Here is a 20,673-nt window from a genome sequence, read left to right as displayed (position 1 = left end):
TCCAATGTATTCTGTGGGTTGAGACCCATGATCTGCACACAGCTAGTAAGATTTGGAGAAAGTGATGTTTCTGTTAAGAGCAGTAGTGTGGTTCGGTGGTTAAAAACGTGGTCTTTAAGTCAGCGGAGGATTCTAGTTCTACTTCTGCCATTTATTAGTTGGGTGGTAATAGACACGCAAGTTGCAGTTTACCCGTGACCTAATGTTTCCCATTTGTAAATCAGAAGCAATAAAACTTCCTCTCCAAGTCATGCTTTGACCATGTGATGGATTCTACCCCCTTGAGACCGCTACTCTTTTTGACATACCCCTCAAAGCTCTGTGTGGCTTTCCCTGATATATTCCCCCATACCAAGAAGAGGTTTGCTGGCTTTTAATCTGTGTTCCTGTCAGGCTACTTTACCAAACAGGGTAAGTACCTGGTCCCACTCACCTCTGTATGATAGAGTTATGTTCTTTCTCTCTTCCCACCCTTAACCAGCTGAAGAGAATTTCACTTTGCTTACTCATATTTTCCCTTTTCCCCACCCCCTGAAAAGTGTTTAGTCTTTACTGACCAAGTTATAAAATGTTTGCAATACCACTGGAAACATGGGTAGAGAGAAACAGGCCCTGAGCTACAGAAGGAAACTAGGCATCGGGAAAAGTTCAGACAGAATTTGACAAGTGAGATGTTCTGGGGCATCTACTATCTGCTAGAAAAGAAAGAAAAGAGATTTTGAAAGGGTTTGAAGAGTTATGGATTTGTTCCCCATCAATATTTCTTAATTCTTTTTGCAGGTAAAAATCACTATTTGGGGCGCCTGGGTGGCTCAGTCTTTAAGCATCTGCCTTCGGCTCAGATCATGATCCCAGGGTCCTGGGATCGAGCCCCACATCGGGTTCCCTGCTCGGCGGGAAGCCTGCTTCTCCCTCTCCCACTCCCCCTGCTTGTGTTCCCTCTCTTGCTGTCTCTTTCCCTGTCAAATAAATAAATAAAATCCTTTTTAAAAATCACAATTTGTTTTTAATTAAGTTTAATTATAAACTGTGTGTTTTAAAATGTCTCAGTACATAACCTGAGCCATATAGAGCCCCAAAATGTATTGGGGTTATACCCAGATCTTCAGCACCGAGTATAATATCTGACACACTACAGATTTCAACTGGTGGTTGGAATGACTGCCTGCACACAGGTGGTGGGGGGAGGGGAGGAGGAAAGCTTTAATGGCTTTCTTGTCTGAGCCATCCCATCATCACAGACACAGTGATGCCAAAACAAAGAAAGCTGTTGTAGAAAGGTGCAAAAATGTGGAGGGACATGCTCAATTTGATAATAGAAAACTTTAGGGGTATATTTTCAGCCCTCAATCATCCCCTAGAGCTGTCCTCCCATTACCTGACAGTGACTTCCCTGGCCACAGTTCATCTAAATGAAAACAATCAGATTCTCTCTTTTTGGAGCTTGAGATTGGGATTAATGCATTTGGTCTTAGCCTGGGCAGGTTAGCTCAGACAAAGCAGTGAAGTCTGTCTGTAGAGAGAGAAGGAAAGAATGGAGAAATGAAAGGGGACCAATAAAGACATCTGTGTGTGAAATTGCTTTTCCAATAAAAGTCAACTTTGGCTAAAGCTAGTTTGACACCATAAGAAAGTAAAAAGACAATCCACAGAATAGGAGAAAATATTTGCAAATTATGTATCTGATAAGGGACTTGTATCTAGACTATATAAAGAACACTTACAACTCAATAATTAAAAAAAAAAACTAAGTGACTCAATTTAAAAAATGAGCAAAGGATCTGAATAGACATTTCTCCAAAGAAAATATGCAAATGGTCAACAAGCACATGAAAAGATGCTCCACATCATTAGCCACCAAGGAAATGCAAACCAAAACTACAATGTAATACCACTTCAGACCCACTAGAGTGGCTAAAATAAAAAGACAACAATTGTTGGCAAGGATGTGGAGCAATGGGGACCTCATACACCAATGGTAGGAATATAAAATGTTGCAACCACTTTGGAAAACAGTCTGGCTTAAGTTAAACCTAAAGTTACCATTTGAACCAACTGAAACCTATACCCTCATAAAAACTTGTCCACAAATGTTCACAGCAGCATTATTCATGATAACCAAAGAGTAGAAACAACACAGAAGTCCATCAACTGATAAATAAATAAAATGTTGTGTATCTATACAGAAAAATTTGTTCGTAAAAAGGAATGACATACAGATACATGGTGCCACAAGGATGAACCCTGGAAATAGAACGTTGAGCTAAAGAAGCCAGACACAAAGCACCATAAATTGTATGGTTCCATTTAAACAAATGTCCAGAATAGGCAAATTCAGGAAGAGAGAATAGATTTGTGGTTGCCTAGAGCTGGGGGTGGGGGAGAGGGAAAATGAGGAATGACTTTTTAAAATAAACCCTTTATTGAGCACTTGAATGTGCCAGGTACTCTACTGGATACTTTGCCCTCACAAGCTCCAGTCTTAACATTCCTGCAGGGTCACTACCCCATCTCACAGACAAGGTGCAAGGCCCATAGGAGTAAACCCTAGGCTGGTGAATGTGAAGCTGGGAGCTGACCCTAAGCCTGTCTGGCTCCATCGGCCACACTCTGTCAAATTGCAAATTATTGCAAATTACCTCTCCTTTGACAAGGACTTTTGGTCATTTTCCTCCTTATCTCCAGCCCACACTGACAAAGTTAAAAAAACATTCTGCTGGAAAGTTTACTTCTTGTTACTGTTTCAGTTGAGAAATTAACATTTGACTAATGAATCCAAGACAGAAAACTCAGAAAAAAGCAAAATTATTCTCAAAAGGATGTAAAAGATGTGAACAAAGTGGAAGACCAGCTAACTGAATTAAAGGTTGAATATGGTAAGGCTAGCAATTTCCCCCCCAGTTAATCCATAGCATACACTTACTGTAATAATAAATATTCCTGTGGAAATTCAAAAACATGTCTAAATAATCCTAAAATTTATCAGAAAAAAAGCATCATTGAAATAGCTAGAATTTTTAGGATAACGAAAGGATCTTGTTTTACGTAACATTAAACAGTATTATAAAGCTATGCAAAAGATGTTCATCAGTAGAGGTGCAGAATTTTGTGCATAACTCCATGGAATGAAATAGATACCAGTGAAAGAAAACTCGAGTTATAGGAGAATTAAATATTTGACAACATGGCACTTAAATTAGTGAAGAATGAGAAGTTCGTTTAATAAAGTAGGCTGGGATGATCAGTTCATTTCAGGGGGAAATTGAACTTAGGTCCTCACTAAACAAAACTTTAAAACATCTGTACATTAAAAACACGACAAACAAAATTTAAAGACAACTTTCAGATTGGGAGAATTTTGCAAGAAATATGATACGTGATGGATAGTTTTGATTTATAATGGGTTCTTTAAAAATCAGTTAGGAAATGCTAACATCTCCCAATGGACAAAGGACATCTGTACATAGTCTAAAAAATATTAAATATAAATAGCCAGTAAACCTATAAAAGAAAGCTCAATCTCTACAGTAATTGAGGAAATACACATAAAAACAATAAAAAGATATTAACTGTCAAATGATAGTTTTCTATTTATTGTTTTATGTTATAATAGTGAATTTTGACAAAGTTTTAGGAAAACATTTTCATTGCTGTTGGGGATATATATCCATGAAAATATTCTGGAGCCAATTTGAAAACATACATCAGAAGTCTTAAAAAATATCTATTCATTTTGATCCAATAATAAATAGTACTAGGATTCTTTCCTTTAAGAATTAGAGAAAGGAAAGAGAAAAAAAAAACAAAACGATAGTGACCCAATATGGGATTAGTAAAACACATCAGGATACAACCATTCTCTAAACTTTTGCAGCCTTTAAAAAATGATGTGAACAGAACTGGCAAAATGTTTCAGTATAGTATAGGCTTCTGAAGTAGGCTGCCGAGACGGCTGTGTTGGGAGGGACTCTGAGGTCTTATCTGGGTTGGAGCACTGTCGTAATTGATGGGTTACTTTCCATCCCTGTGGTAGAACCCATAATGATATGGAAAGATGGTCTGTTTTTATCAAAATTAGATGAATATACACATTAACGAAGACAAAAAGACCCTTTAATGTGATGCAGTAAGAAGGGGACTTCAGTCCTGTGGTATTTTCCCAAATCTAGAGCCCGAATCTAATCATGAGAAAATCGTGAGACAAACTCAAATTGAGGGACATCCTACAAAACACCTGATCAGTACTTATCACAAGTGCCAAGATCATGAAAAATAAGGAAAGACAGATATTTTCACAGAGTCGAGAAGATTACAGAAACATAAACATGGTGTTCTGATGTGGTCCTAGAGCAGAAAATGAACATTAACGTGGGGGAGGGGGGCACCTGAGTGGCTCAGTCGGTTGAGCTTCTGACTCTTGATTTCAGCTCAGGTTGTGATCTCAGGGTCTTGAGATTCAGTCCCAAGTTGGGCTCCGAGCTCCAGAGCTCCTCACCGAGTCTGCTTGTCCCCCTCCCTCCCCACCACCTGTGCTCTCTAAGATAAATAGATAAAAATCTTAAAAAAAAAAAAGAAAGGAGAACATTAGGGGGCAAACTGGTAAAAATCCAAATAAGATCTGTGGTTTAGTTAGTAGAATGGCATTAGCGTGAATGTCTTAATTTTGACAAATGTACCACGGTTATGTAGGACATTAACACGGGCAGTTGGGTGAAGTGTATGTGGGAACTCTGAAATATTTTTGCAACTTTTCTATAAATCTAAAATTACTACAAAATTTAAAATTTTTTGATGGTGAGAATGCATAAAAAATGAATCAATAGTTAATAGTATAGTTATTATAAGGCTATCGGGAGTATTTTTTTCTAATAATCAATAAAGCAGTCAGATTGAACAAAAAAAGACTAGACACATCTGGAGCAAAATGCCATTGGATATTAGTGTAAGGTAGTGGTAGACTTTTTGTTTCCAGGATTTCTAAATTTCCTTCCATGAATATGTATGTATATATGTGTGTGTGTGCATAAATTTTTCTTTTTTTTAAAGATTTTATTTATTTATTTGAGAGAGAGACAGAGACAGAGAGAGCACAAGTGTGGGGACGTGCAGAGGGAGAGGGAGAAGCAGACTCGCCACCGAGCAAGGAGCCTGATGGGCGGCTCCATCCCAGGACTCCAGGATCATGACCTGAGCCAAAGGCAGATGCTTAACTGAATGAGCCACCCAGGCGTCCCTATATAAATTTGTTCTCATTGTTTTAAAAAGTAAACATTATTTTAAAAATCATTTGGGAGGGGTGCCTGAGTGGCTTAGCCGGTAGAGAATGTGACTCTTGATCTCAGGGGTGGTGAGTTCAAGCCCCACACTGGGCATAGAGCTTACTTAAAAATCATGCGGGGGGGGGGGGGGGGGGGTTGGGGGGGGGGAAGTGACCTAGGCTCTGGTTTTGGATGGGAGAAAGCCTTGGGGCCAGAAGATACCATCCATTGTAATCCTGCCTGGAGCTGAAAGGAAACGAGACCAGCACTGGAGAGAAAGCCCAGAGCTTTCCAGGAAAAGCGCGGCGTTGGAATGCAAAGTGTGTTCACGCTCTGACACCACAGGAGGACACAAAGGCCTTCAGAAGTTTTGGCAGTAAGTGCACTCTCTGTGTGAACAAGAAAAGCATCTCGGTGGGGTCAGCCACCTCTCTGTGTCCTCCCCCCAAGAGCCGGGAGGCAGGACAAGTCTTCCAGGCGCAGGTGGCCTGTTGCCAATCACAGAAACGAGACCGGCAGAGCATGCTCAGTGTGAGGCAAATGGGAAGGGGGCGGGGCAGACGGCTCTGCGCCTCCTGGGGTCGCGGACCCGCCAGGTCCCGTAAGGAGCGTTAGCGCGCGGTGCCACAGCGGCAAATGTAGGAAGCAGGGACAGGCTCGGTGGGGAGTTAAAAGCAGCCTGGCTGTGAAAGGCAGATTCAGTAGGCTGAGTACAGACAGGTAACTTTCCCTCCTCCACCTTCCAATGGTCTGGACGAGGTCATAGGACCAAGGGGAAGCTTTATACGACCCGTGGATCTCCTCCCTGTCATCAGCCAGAGAACACAGAGATTCGATTTCCTGGCAGTCATTCAGAAACCCACAGCAAGCGGATTGGGCAAAATGCAACAGTTCAGTCTTGGTGAAAGTGATGTTGAGTCATGGCTTCCCTCATTTAACCCATTCATCCTTAAAACCGGTGTTTATTGAGCACCTTTTATGTACCTGATTACAAGCATCCCGGAGCGCCCTCTCAGGCAAGCTAAGAAAAGGAGGAAGCAGACTGAAGTGGGGGGTCTGGAAGAAACAGAGGAATGGATAAAGAAGATGTGGTCTATATATATAATGGAATATTACTCAGCCATCAGAAAGGATGAACATCCAACTTTTACATCAACATGGATGGGACTGGAGGAGATTATGCTAAGTGAAATAAGTCAATTATCATATGGTTTCACTTATTTGTGGAACATAAGGAATAGCATGAGGGACATTAGGAGAAGGAAGGGAAAAATGAAGAGGGGGAAATCGGATGGGGAGACGAACCATGAGGGATGATGGACTCTGAGAAACAAACTGAGGGTTCTAGAGGGGAAGGGGTGGGGGGATGGGTTAGCCTGGTGATGGGTATTAAAGAGGCATGTTCTGCATAGAGCACTGGGTGTTATACACACAAGCAAGGAATCATGGAACACTACATCAAAAACTAATGATGTATTGTATGGTGATTAACATAATAAAATTAAATTAAATTTAAAAAAAAAGAAAGAAACAGAGCTCTGAGGAGCAGGCCAGGACAAAGTCTGTTGAGCTCTCTGCTTGGAGAGGTCCCTGAACCGATGAGCAGCTTAGTTAATGGGAGATGGCCTCGGTTTCTCCAGATTCATTAACCTCACCCCTTAAAAGAAAAACAAAACAGAAAAACTCTAGCAAAACAAGAGGTTGTTTCAGAGTCGAAAGGAAAATTCAGATGATACCACTGAAGCTTCAGGAGCCTTCTCTAATTGCTATGGAACATGGCCAAAGGGCAAAAGTCAAATGACAGAATTTTTTTTTTTTTCTGTACTGAGTATTGAGGACGTTTCAAGGAGGATGTTAGAGGAGTTTAGGTGGCAGAGCACCTGGAAGTTATAAGACCCGAAGTAAGCTTTCTTCCTTCCCAAAGCCCCCGTTTTCTCTTCCATGGAATGGGGTGGCCATAGCCCCTCCCTCATGGGTTGAGGATGAAACATTTATGTATAGGCTTCGTTCAGCTCTTGCCTGCCCCTGATCAGGACTCACAAATATTCGATGCTAATTTCATACTGAAGCACTAGGACATGTTGATATGCTAAATTCTGTCGCATAAGCTACAACTAATTTTACCAAAAGAAAACAGGACCATATTCCAGGTAGGCCGCAATTCTCACCTCATTAAAAATATGTAAGTTATTAAACATGTTCTTGAATTTTTAAAAATTCATATTCACTTAGCATTTGTGTATTTATCCACCAGCTGGCAAGCAGGAGCAGTTCCTGAAGGCATACAAAAACTTGGAGAAGAAACTGAATCTGAGTCCATTCTGTCCACTGACTCATAATTTCCCTGTGACATGGGACACAGCCATCCTTATTTGACAGACTTAGGACTCCTTCATCGGTGTCCTCTGGAAACACAGCCTGAGAGCCACTGGATTGCACAGGATATTTATAACCATTTTCTTGGATTTTAAAGAGAACCAGTTAGGATTCCTAATGAGGCCATGAAAATCCCTCCTGCTTCCTGCAACCGTTCTGAGAATACAGTAAATCTAAGAATTCCCAGAACTCAAGTAAAACAGTGCAAATGTTCAGGCTGCTGAGCTTGGCAGTGTGACACGGATTCTGCTGCTCAGAGGCCCCATCATTTATCTTATCAAGTGATGGGACACTTTTGAGAGTGAAAGGAGCCCTATTAATAATCATTCCAGAACAGCAGATGTACACACAGCTTATCCTGGGCAAACCAGGGCACGCGCTCACCTCCTCCCCAGGCAGCCGAGCTCCCTGGATTTTTGGCAGCAGGGACGCACCTGCTTGTCCAGCCTTCTCCATGTAGTTGGTGGCGGGTCACGGGGTGGGGGAGTCTCCACACACATGAGGGCGGCTCAGAGGTTGGAAATGCCAGGGCAGATCAGTACCACACCCAGGCTTTACTTCAACAGAAGAAACTGACCCTTCAGAACAAGCACTGTATTTTCCAAACGAAACCAGAGTTTGGGGTAAATATCAGAGGAGGCCTCCAAAGCCTTCCTCCCATAATTACCAAAATGACTGAATCCAGTTCATGAGCCAGGCCTTAAGTGGTGTTCCCATGCCAGGTGTGGTGGCCAGGGGCTGGGACCCACAGGAAAATCGGGTGCAGTGTTAGAGGAGAGAAGCAGCCCTCTGCCCCCATGTGCAGGTTAGAGTGACTGTGCCCAGAATGGGGGCAGCAGACAAGCAATAGTACTGGGAGTACTGGGAGCACTGGGGCAGGGGTTGGGGGGACTCCACCTGGGGAGGCCAAGGACATTTTGCTGAGGGGCCCACCCCTGGGCTGAGCCTGGAAGGCTGGGCAGGAGAGCGGGAGGCAGACAAAGAGGGAGCACCACCGGCAGAGAGCAGGGGGCATACAGGGGGTGATTTGGAGAACACAGTTAACGCATTCGAGAGAGAAGCTGAGTTCTTGGTTCTCTAAGATCAGGGGCACGCGCCAGCCCTGCCCTCGGCAGCTGTGGAGCGTGAACACAAATGCAGGTCCCGGGCCCCTGGCCCATCTCAACCACACACCGCCCGTCTCTTACCGCAAGTGGCCTTGTGAGTTGTGGGTGTCTGGACGGCTCAGCCCAGGCTCTCCACAGCAGCTGGCAGCCAGCCACCCCCTGGCTGCCCCTTGGGAGCACGACTTGATGCACCACGTTCCCTGGGGAAGGTGAACCCAGGGCGGAGGTCTCACGCGTCCGGAAGTAGGCTCGGGGCACTTGGGTGGGTATTCCAGAATCCCAGGGAACCAGGGCATGGTTTCAGAAAGAGTGTGCAGACTCTGGGCAAGTAGGTCTTCTCAGCTCCGGAGGACTCCTGGGGCCAGAGCAGGGTCCCCTAAAGCGCCGAGCCCCAGGCAAGGGCGCGACTGCCCGAGACCATCGCTGTCCTACCAGAACTTCACCCCCCACCCCCAAATCCTAACTCCCCTCTCATTCGCAGGGACTGTGGCCCTACAGGCCTTCTCAATATCAGGAGCACGTTCACAAACGATCCTGCCCCACTCGAGGTCAGCGCCTCCTTGCTGGCCCTTCAAGAAAACTCCCAATTCTGGTAGCTTCCTTCAAGCACGTGATAATCCTCAGAGCCTCACCTGGAGTTTCCATCAGGGCTGTGGACTGTCACCTGGAAAAAACTCCCATCACAGCCCACCGGCCACCCCCAAGATTCTGATTCAATTGGGCCCGAGGAGCCCAAGAGCCTTAAGGAGGAACTGTTGGTCTCACAATTTCCTTAGAAGCAAGAGGCTCTCTGGAGGCCCCTACATTTTGTTTTTTGCTCCATCCTTCGGAGAACCTTCCAAAAGAGGATTCCTGTGGGTGTTTCTGGGATGTTTTCTGTCACCAGCAAGCCTGCGCCTTCTGGATGCCCCCGGTGAATCCTGCAGCCTCTGATTCAGCCCAGATTTCCAGGTGGCATCTGTAGAGTCTCCTTCTCTTGGCAGCTTGAGTTCCTGAATCAGTTTTAGGTGATGGAAATGTGTGCTTTGGAGGCTGACAAGGAAAGTCTCCAAAGGCTGGCCTTCCTGCGGGCAAGAGGCAGCGCCCTGGTCACTCAATTCGCAGAGACTGGGGGACGGGCCACCCTCCTTTAGCAGACTCAGCTTCGCTGGCTCCTCTGTCCCTGGGACGCAGGCTGCAGAGGAATGCGTTTGGAGCCTGAAGCGTGCTGATCACCATGGTGATGAAGACGCACTACTTGTACAGCACAGGGTGTCCTATATATTTAGCAACGGCAGTGAGAAAGGCTGCAGTTGCATTCGGTGGGGCACATTCCTGGCTGCCGTGAGCATCCTGAAGGAGACGCAGGTCCCGGAGAGGGGCCTGGACGAGCTCGTGCTGAGGCCTGAAGGCCTCCCGGTGGTGTTATTCGGTCTTGAGCAGTCCCGATTCGGGGGAGGCAGCACGGCGGAGCAAGCCTGTGTGGTTTAGAACCAGACGTTCTGACAGGCAGGCCTCGTCACGGGGAAACTGAGGCTCTCCCACAGGTGAGGCTCTACACCACGGCCAGCACTCCCCCACCGGGTTCTTGAAACGACCCCGAAAGGCAGGGATGCTTGTCCCTGTTCCTCAGATGGGAAGTGGGGCTCAGAGAGGGTCAGTTGCCTGGCGTGTGGCAGAGCCGAGAGAAGGCAGTCTTACTTGAGAGTTCTGACTGCGGGGCGCCTGGGGGCTCGGTCGGTGAAGCGTCTGCCTCCAGCGTGGGTCATGAACTCAGGGTCCAGGGATCGAGCCCCGCCTCTCCCTCTCCCTCTGCCGCTCCGCCCGGCTTGTGCCCGCTCTCTCACTCACTCTCTCAAATAAATAAATAAAATCTTAAAACAAAACAAAACAAAACACCCAAACTAAAGTTCTAACTGCAACTCTCCAACTCTCTATTTCTTGAATCTGTAAAGTGGGTATAACCAAAGGTCCCGCCTTTCTTGGTAAATTCAAAGAAAACTTATGAGGATACGCGAGATGGAGGGTGGATGGCGCTGGCTGTGGCTACCGGCCCTGGGAGGGCGGGGGTGCAAGACAAGAGCAGGGAGTTACTGAGGGCAGACGGCTTGGGCAGCCAAGGGGGGGAAAGACCTCACTGGCCAGAAGAGAGCAAAGCTTAGGGGCCCGGATGAGGCACCTGCCTGGAAGAGACTGACAGGAGAGTGAGTCCAGAAGCGAACACAGCGCACCCGGGAAGCTAGGGTACGGCTGCCTTTAACAGGTGGCATTTCACAGCTGTGGGAAGAAGGTGGCTTCCACCAGCAGTGATGCTAGAATGAAGACTGGCTCTGAAGAAAGAAAAATAGCTAACCCAGACTGAGGGGTTACCCCCGCCACCGTGTTCTTTGCTCTACGCACATCATCACATCGTCTTGCTGACTTCTCACCACACACTTACAAACACATTCTGTGGTTTTTCCCATTTCACAGAAGAGGGAACAGGGACACCGAGAGTGTGACTTGCCGAAGTCATCGGTTTGGATCCACAATCCGTTGTCCTTAGGTTCTCAAAGCAAGGCTCTTGGCCATGTTACAGAATATGGCTGGAATCTTACCTCCCTCCTCACAACGGCATAAACACCCCCAAGGAGAGAAGGTTTTAATGAAGAAAGTTAACCCATTTACATTTCAGAGGAAAACATAGGTGAATATTTTTTTAACCTTTGAGTGGGAAAGACCTTGCAAGTATGATGTGAAAGCTAAAAATCCAAAGGAAAAGACTGATAAATTTGGCTACACAAAAGTTTGAAATTCTCTGTCAACAGTAGAACACCAAAAACAAAGGCAAAGAACTAACCACAACCGAGAAAACTTGCATCATATGTTACAAGTCCTAATATCCTAAATAAATAAGAAGTTCTTGCAAATCAATGAGAAAGAAAATGAACAACCTAAGAGTGATAAGGACATAAACAAGCATTTCATGGAATAGGAAATATAGTCTACATTATGAAAATATGTACAACTTCGTTAAGAAGTTCCAATTAAAACAATGACATTATTTTAATCTATAAGAATTGTAAAGATTTTTAGAATGATTAATACCTGATGTTGTTGAGGGTGTGGGCAAGCCTGTCCACTCATGTACCACTGATGGGTAATTTGGCAATATCCTAAAATGTGCCCATTCTTGGATCTAGAAGCCTTGCTTCTAGGAATATATACTACAAAAGTTTGCAGACGAGTTCACTGAGATGTGTGTGCAAGGATTTTTTTATTGAAGTGATTTATAATAGTGAAAGCGGGGCAGTGGGAGAGGATATGTTGGAAAGTAGGCAGATACTGAGCATGCTGGGAATTCAGACATTATACTGTGGGGTGGGATGCTTGTGAGGTATTTTAAATGAGGTAGGTAAAGGAGAAAAGGAGCACGATCAGATTTGAGTTTTAGAAAGATCAGACCGGCTGAAGTTGGAAGCACAACCCAGAAGAGTACACCAGGAAGTACACAGAGCACCAGAAAGGTTCTCTATGAGACTACTTGCTACCATCCAAGCAAAAGACAACGACTTTGTGAATATATGAAACACCTGAATTGGACACTTTAAAGGGGTCAGTCTAGGGCATGTGAATTATATCTTAGGAAAAAAAAGACAGTGAGAGAGCCTACACACAGAGAGTGATGATGAGGATGGAAAGAAGGGTGTAGCTGCCAGAGATATTTAAACAGTGGAATAGTTTTCCAAATTTCAACTCCCAGAGCCACATTAATGAAACTAGAAACTCTCTAAGAGCTATGACCCAGTTTCCCATTTGTTGTCCTTGCAGCAAGAGGAAAATGTTATTATCTTAGCAGTTGTATAATGGGCAGGCCTCAGGAAAATCCTTTCCATGGGGCCTGGGACCCCTCATACTGCCTATTTAATGCCTTCTCTCCTTGTTTTGAAAACAGTTGAGATTAACAGTCTCTGCTGGCTGGAGGGGGTGACAAGTACTAATAATATTTTAGTTGTTTACTATATGCCAGGAACTATAAAATGCTTACTCTTTTTAAAGGTGAAATTCACATAGCAGACAATTAACCATTTAAAAATGTACAGTTCAGTGGCATTTAGTGCATTCACAATGGTGTGCGACCACCACCTTTCTCTAGTTTCAAAACTTTTTCATCACCCCAGAAGAACACCCCAGACCATTAAGTCGTTACTGCCCACTGCCCCTCTCTCTATGCCCTGGTAACCATTAATCTTTCTTGTCTCTATGGGTTTGTCTATTCTGGATATATCTTAACAAAAGTATCACACAATATGTGGCCTTTTGGGTCTGGCTTCTTTCACTTAGTGTAATGTTTTTGAGGTTATCCAAATTGTAGCAGGTATCAGGCTGCGTCCTTTTTTTTTTTTTTTTTGAGATATAATTGATACATAACATTATAATAGTTTCAGATGTAGGATATACTCATTCAATATATGTGTATTTTGCAAAATGATCCCTATGATTTCTGGGTAACATCCATTATCACACATAGTTACCAAGTCTTTTTCTTGTGATTAGAGCTTTTAAGATCTACTTTCTTAGCAATTCCAAACATACAATATATATATGTATGTATCAGGTATTATTAACTATGCTTACCATGCCTACATTCCTTTTTTATGGCTGAATAATATTCCAGTGTATGGATGTACCCTATTTGCTTATCCATTCATCCACTGATGGCCCATATATTATAAGTCATTTAATCTTCTTTACAATCCTATGAGGACTTTTTTCCTGTTGTTTTTTAATTGAAGTATGGTTGACACAATGTTACATTAATTTCAGGTATACAACTAGTGATTCACTAAGTCTATGCTTTATGCTCTATAAGGACTTTTTTGTTTTTTACAGAACAGGAAATTGAGGCACAGAGAGCTGAAGTGACTTATCCAGAGTCATACACGTAGGGCAAAGTGGTAGAAGGATTGGAACCCAAACAATTCAGCTCCCTTCAGTGCTGTGCTTCCCCACAGAAAAGCTGTCTCTGTTTGGCGTTAGAAAGTGAGACCCTAAAGACACATGTAGGAAGCTTAAAGAGAAAAAAAATGAATGAAACTATTGTAAATGTTGGTTATTTGTCCACAAGGATGCTCACTGAGTAATTATTTATATTAGTGAAAAAGTGAAGACCACCCTCATATCCTCTTATAAAGGGCTGATTAAATTATACATATAGTTTATATACACAATCATACTGTAATAATTGCTAAGGTATATTGAGTTCTTACCATGTGTCACTCTTCATTTTAAGGGCTTTACTTGTATTAACTCGTTTAATCCATGTGATGGATTACAGTGTGACCCTTAAAATAAAATTGCATAGGAATATTTATGACTTGAGAAAATGTTCATGATCTATTGTTGAATAAAGAAAGCATATTATAAAATTCTGTTTAAAAACTGTATGTTTGGGACGCCTGGGTGGCTCAGTCTGTTAAGTGTCTGCCTTTGGCTCAGGTCATGATCCCAGGGTCCTGGGATTGAACCCCACATCTGGCTCCCTGCTCAGCGGGAAGCCTGCTTCTCCCTCTCCCACTCCCCCTGCTTGTGCGTGCTCTCTCTCTCTCTGACAAATAAATAAATAAAAATCTTTAAAATAAAAAAAACTATATGTTTATTGCATCTTTATTCGTAGTTGCTCAAACTTGGAAGCAACCAAGATTCAGGAGGATAAATAGATAAATAAACTAAAACATCAAGATAATGGACTATATTCAGTGCCAACAAGTCATGAGCTATCAAGTCATGAAAAGACATGGAAGAATTTAAATGCATGTTACTAAGTGAAAGAAGCCAATCTGAAAAGACTGCATACTGTGTGATTCCAACTCTATGACCTTCTGGGAAAGGCAAAACTATGAAAACAGTAAAAAAAAGCAGTGATTGCCAGGATTTGGGGGGTTGGGGAAGGAAGAAATAGGCAGAGCCCAGAGGATTTTTAGGGCAGTGAAAATACTCTAAATGGTCTCATAATGATGGCTACATGTTACTCTACATTTGTCCAAACTCACAGAAGGAATAACACCAACAGGGAACTGTAATGTGAGCTATGGACTTTGGGTGATAATGATGTGTCAGTTGTAACAAATGTCCCCCTCTCAGGAGGCTGTGCATGTGTGGGGACGGGGGTAGGGGGTATAGGGGAAATCTGGACCTTCCCCTCAATTTTGCTGTGAACCTCAAACTACTCAAAAAATATGGTCTTAATAATAATAGAAAAAACCTATACAGATGTAAAAAGACCGTAATTAGTTCTAAAAAATGGAATTACTGTTTTTATTTTCTTCTTTGTAATTTGAGGACTATTCCACAATAATAATCATTGATTTATAAAATGGTTTTAGAGGTGCCTGTGTGGCTCAGTCGGTTAAGTGTCTGCTTTCAGTTCAGGTCATGACCCCAGGGTCCTGGGATAGAGCCCCTCATTGGCCTCCTTGCTCAGCGGGAAGTCTGCTTCTCCCTCTCCCTCTGCCCCTCCGCCCACTTGTGTTCTCTCTCTCTCTCTCTCAAGTAAATAAATATAATCTTTAAAAAAAAATACCTGTTTTAAAAACAAATACATAGGGGTGCCTGGGGGGCTCAGTCAGTTAAGTGTCTGCCTTCGGCTCAGGTCATGATCCCAGGGTCCTGGGATCGAGCCCCGTATTGGGCTCCTTGCTCAGCGGGGAGCCTGCTTCTCCTCCCTCTGCCTCTCCCCCTGCTTATGCCTCTCTCTCTTTCTAAAATAAATTTTTTAAAAATTAAAAAGAAGGGGAGGCTGAAGTTACTTAAAAAATAAATAAATAAAATAAACAAATGCATGCATAGTCAAGGCGTTAGACCACGTGTGAGGGCCTGATGCCCAGAGCAGCCCTCCACAAGAGGCGGGGTCACTGACTAACTAATGGGAGAGGGAGCCCAGATGGCACCACAGACAGGAAGTCAATGACCCCTGGGGCTGACCACAGGAACCTTAATCTGAATTCAGATCCATCTGGAATTCAGAAGTTCATTTGTTCTCTAGAGTACACTTCTGAATTCATCGGTACCCAGCAGAGGCCCTGATGGAAAAGTCACCCTGTGGATGGAATAGCAGTTATGTGTGCTACGTGTGAATATATAAAACAGTCTGGTGAAAAAGCATCGGCCAATGAGCCAGGATTAAAGAAGAGATTTAAAGTTAAATTTAAGGGCGCCTGGGTGGCTCAGTCGTTAGGCGTCTGCCTTCGGCTCAGGTCATGATCCCAGGATCCTGGGATCGAGTCCCCACATCCGGCTCCCTGCTCGGCGGGAAGCCTGCTTCTCCCTCTCCCACTCCCCCTGCTTGTGTTCCCTCTCTTGCTGTGTCTCTGTCAAATAAATAAATAAAATCTTTTTAAAAAAAAAATAAAGTTAAATTTAAGGAGATATGAGCAATTATGTTCCTTTTCCTAAAATACAAACAAATACACAAAACCCACTCAGGTCCTATGGGGGGTCCCAGCAAGTCTCCCCATAGTAAAGGTATGCCCTTTGACCCCTGTTATTTGGAACTAAAACTATGTCCTGGAGGAACCCTGTGTTCCAGAGCGGATATGCTGATAAGCTGGGGAACAGTGATTACTTACAGGTTTGAATGGCTTATCTGTCCCCCCCTCGCCCTGCCCTGCCACTCGGGACCATCAAACACAATATCTGATCTACTTCTTCCTTACAAAACACTCTCAGGCCATGAATTTGTTGTGTTGGACGCGCAGGCAGGCCCAGCCCCATGCTTCACCTCTTCCCTACATTTCTGTACAAATAGATTTGGTTCATTGTTTACTTAGACCTAGCAACTGCCAGTCAACCTCTAGGGGAGACATCAGGTGGCCTGGGAGGGGAACGAATGTTCGGGGAACCCTCAGGCCAGGTCCTTTGTCTAATGTCACCTGTCCCCAGGCCTGGGTTCCCAGTCCACTCTCCCTGCCCTGTGGCCGCTCAGGGTTGGCAGAGTGGAAGTGTGCCCCAAGCTATGGCTCCCCCTGGAGGAGCCACACTGAAGAAGTCACTAGAAATAGGTTTCTTTACATACGTACTGACCCCTGCAAGCCTCTTCCTAGAGGACGTGGCATTCTTCTTGGAGATGACATTTATGACAGAATATATGACTACACCTTTTTTGCTTTGTTTTCATACATGGGAGTTGACTAAATTCAAGAATCAACCCCTTTTCACGCGTGCTATGAATACAGACAAGTGACTTTAATCTACACGTGCATCTCTTGCTTCTTAGAGCAATTCATGCCTTACATATGCGGGAATTGAACCATATTTTTAAATGCACCTATTAGAAATTCTGTGGTGAACTATTTTTTTTTTTTTTAAAGATTTTATTTATTTATTTGAGAGAGAGAGAGAGTGAGAGAGAGAGCGCAAGAGGGGGTAGGGTTAGAGGGAGAAGCAGACTCCCCGCCGAGCAGGGAGCCCGATGTGGGACTCGATCCCGGGACTCTGGGATCATGACCTGAGCTGAAGGCAGTCGCTTAACCAGCTGAGCCACCCAGGCGCCCAGGTGAACTATTCTTTTAAGTAAAGACTCTTTAATCAGTCCCTAAGATTTTTTTGGTAACAACTTTAATGAGATATAATTCACACACCTTGCCACTCACCCATTTAAAATGTATAATACAGTGGTTCGTATTATCTTCAGAGTTGGGCTACCATCACTACAATTCATTTTAGAACATTTTCATCACTTCAAAAAGAAACCTGTACACTTTGGGGTGCCTGGGTGGCTCAGTCGTTAAGCGTCTGCCTTCAGCTCAGGTCATGATCCCGGGGTCCTGGGATCGAGCCCCGCATCGGGCTCCCTGCTCAGCGGGAAGCCTGCTTCTCCCTCTCACACTCCCCCTGCTTGTGTTCCCTCTCTCGCTGTCTCTCTCTGTCAAATAAATAAATAAAATCTTAAAAAAAAAAAAAAAGAAACTTCCTAATAGGGGCCCCTGGGTGGCTCAGTCAAGCATCTGCCTTCGGCTCAGGTCATGATCCCAGGGTCCTGGGATCAAGCCCCCCATCGGGGGGAAGCCTGCTTCTCCCTCTCCCATTCCCCCTGCGTGTTCCCTCTCTCACTGTGTCTCTCTCTGTCAAATAAATAAATAAAATCTTAAAAAAAAAAAAAAGAAACCTGTACACTTTAGTTATCATCCCCACCCCCATCCGTCACCCCATTCCCCATTCACCTCCCAGTCCTGGGCAACCCCAACCCCCCACCTATCTACTTTCTGTCTCTATAGATTCGCCTCTCCTGGGCACTTCATGTGAATAGAATCATACAATATGTGGTCTCTTGTGACTGGCTTCATTTAGCATAATGTTTTCAAGGTTCATCCCTGAGATAGCACCTTATCAGTACTCCATTCCTTTTTTATGTCAAGTGATATTTCATTGTATGGATATAGCACAATTTGTTATCTGCCAGTTGGTGGACATTTGGCTATTATGAATAATGCTGCTATGAACATTCATGGTCAGGTTTTTGTGTCACATATGTTTTCAGTTCTTTCAGGGATATACCTGGGAGTGGGTTCACTGGCTCAAATGGTAATTCTATGTTGAACTTTTGGAGGGACCGCCAGACTGTTTTCCAAGTGAATGCACCATTTTCCATTCCCATGGCAGTGTGTGAGGCTTTTACCTTTTCCATCTCCTCACCAACACTTGTTATTATCTGATTTTTAATAATAGCCATCCTACTGGGTGTGAATTGGTATCTGGTTGTGGTTTTGATTTGCATTCCCCTGATGGCTTGTGATGTTGAACATCTTTTCCTGTGACTTCGTATATCTTCTTTGGACAAGGGTCTATTAAGATACTTGGCCTGTTTTTTAAATTGCGTTGTATTTTTATTATTAAGTTGTAAGAGTTCTTTATATATTCTAGGTACAGGTCCCTCACCAGATACATGATTTGCCAATATTTCCTCCCATTCTATGGGTTGTCTTTTTTCTCTCTGGATAGTGTCCTTTGAGGCAGAAAAGTTTTAAATTTTGACAGTCTAATTTATTTATTTTTTGTTATTGTTGCTCATGCTTTGGCATCATATCTAAGAAATCACTGCCAAATAAAAGGTCATGGAGATTTATCCCTATGTTTTCTTCTAAGGGTTTTCTAGTTCTAGCTCTCAAATTTAGGTGCTTAATCCATTTTGGGTTAGAGGTTCAAGCTCTTCCTTTTGTGTGTGGATATCCTTGCTGCAGCACCATTGTTTGAGAAGACTATCCCTTCCCCTGTGAATTGCTTTATCACTCTTGAAATTCAATTGACTGTAAATGTGAGGGTTTATTTCTGGATTCTCAGTTCTACCTCAGTGATCTATCAGGCCATCCTCATGCCCGTACCACTCTGCCCCCCCGCCCCTGCCCCACACACCACCGCTTCTCTCTCTCTCTCCTTTTTTGTTACCACCTTCCTTTATTTCTGCGGGACACTTGCTGCGGGAGGATCCTCCTGGCTGAATCTCAAGGAGTTTAGAAAGCTTCTTTCTTGCGCTTGCTCAGTAACGTCACCAGTAACACCTCTTTCAGGTTCTATGCGGCGATGCCTCCCACTTGGAGTTCGAGTTGCTGAGATCGACAGGGGAGACCTTCAGAGGGGACAAGAACAGAGGAGCCCTCCACCTAAGGAAGCCTGCAGGGTCCTGGGGCCCAACCTTCCCGATGCCCTTCTCCCCAGGGTAGAAATGGGGGTCGCAGGGGCCGCCTCGTTTTCTTGGGCTTTTTCAGATTCCAAATATCCCTAAATGTCTAGTTTTCCCGGAACTCTTTAACCTGTAGGCCAGGGTCCAGAGACTGTGCTTGGGGCATGACTGTAGGACCTGCTGTGAGAAGGGGGAAGGCACGGCCCTCATGTGCAGCTTGGCCTGGAACCGCCGGGCCCCCAGCCCCTGAACCCCGACCCTGAGCCCTGACTGCGACCTTGCCCCCCCACCCCCAGTAGGAATGAGCCAAGGCTTGTGGAGCCAAGCCTTTCCTGCTGTCCCGGGATCTGCTGAGCTCCGGGAATTGCAAAGTCTGTGATCCTGGGGCCATTTCTTCTGGCTCACAAGGTCTGAAAAGCAGACCAATTAGCTATAGGATGGAAACCAGCCAAAGAGTAATTTCCAGTAGATTCGGGTGTGGCCTGTTTGTGCTTCTGCTCTTCTCTCATCAGCTGGTGTTGTGGGGAAGAGGCACTGGTAAGGGTTAGCAGAATGGATGTAATATGAACCTTTCCCCAAGTCCATAATGATGCTTCAAAAGTAGGATTTTTCATGGGTGCAAAATATTAAATTATCTGCCTATATCATAATTGACTTAGTCATTTCTTCCAAAAAGATTGGGATCTCTTTGGAGGACAGAGCACTAAGTTTCTAATGTATCTCTTTGGATACAGATATGTGTCACCAGCATCAGTGACCAGGACGACAGTCACCCCCCATCTTCCCAAGAAGGACAATCCACAGAAATCCCGTCACTGAAGGGTCAGCAGCCGGGACATGGCCCCAGGGGGCAGCCTGGCCCTCAGTTCTGGTTCTTCTGGAAAATCCACAAAGCCTGATGGTGAAGGAGAATTCTGGCAGCACAGAGAAAGAGAGTTTCTCCAGTGGGATGTATTAGGATCCAACACTTTAAGTAGAACAATTTACTTTCAATGTCATTCCTGAAAGAAATCAAAGAAGAAATCCCCATCAGACACAAGCCATTTGTGCTTATCAGAACCTGAGAAATTGCCAGGGGAGCACATATGAATCCTCCCAAGTGCCAGGATCCGAACGAGTCAACACTGGACACTCAAAATGAACAGAAGGGCAGACAGCCTGGAAAGCTCTCTATGCATCCAGCCAATTCCTTGGAGCCTCATGCATGGCCTGAAGATTTGATGGCATCTGTGACAGAGCCTTCATGGTTAATGCCCAGCATTTTTCCTGCCTCTCACCTCTTTGAGCAGCCTCTGCA

The 20,673-nt window shown here is 44.3% G+C and overlaps 1 protein-coding gene across 1 annotated transcript in view; it reads right to left on the bottom strand.

Annotated features, from left to right (window-relative positions):
• EEPD1 (endonuclease/exonuclease/phosphatase family domain containing 1) overlaps positions 1-20,673 on the bottom strand; it is a 287,236-nt gene that overhangs the window by 261,805 nt on the left and 4,758 nt on the right. Inside the window, exon 3 of the mRNA XM_078059456.1 lies at positions 19,145-20,377. The gene's annotated coding sequence lies outside the window, so the exon portion shown is untranslated. The remainder of the gene's footprint in view (positions 1-19,144; positions 20,378-20,673) is intronic.

The sequence above is a fragment of the Halichoerus grypus genome, chromosome 12, assembly GCF_964656455.1.
Source record: "Halichoerus grypus chromosome 12, mHalGry1.hap1.1, whole genome shotgun sequence".
NCBI lineage: Eukaryota > Metazoa > Chordata > Mammalia > Carnivora > Phocidae > Halichoerus > Halichoerus grypus.
The sequence above is the reverse complement of the archived record's forward strand: the minus strand, read 5'-3'. Positions and strand labels throughout refer to the sequence as shown.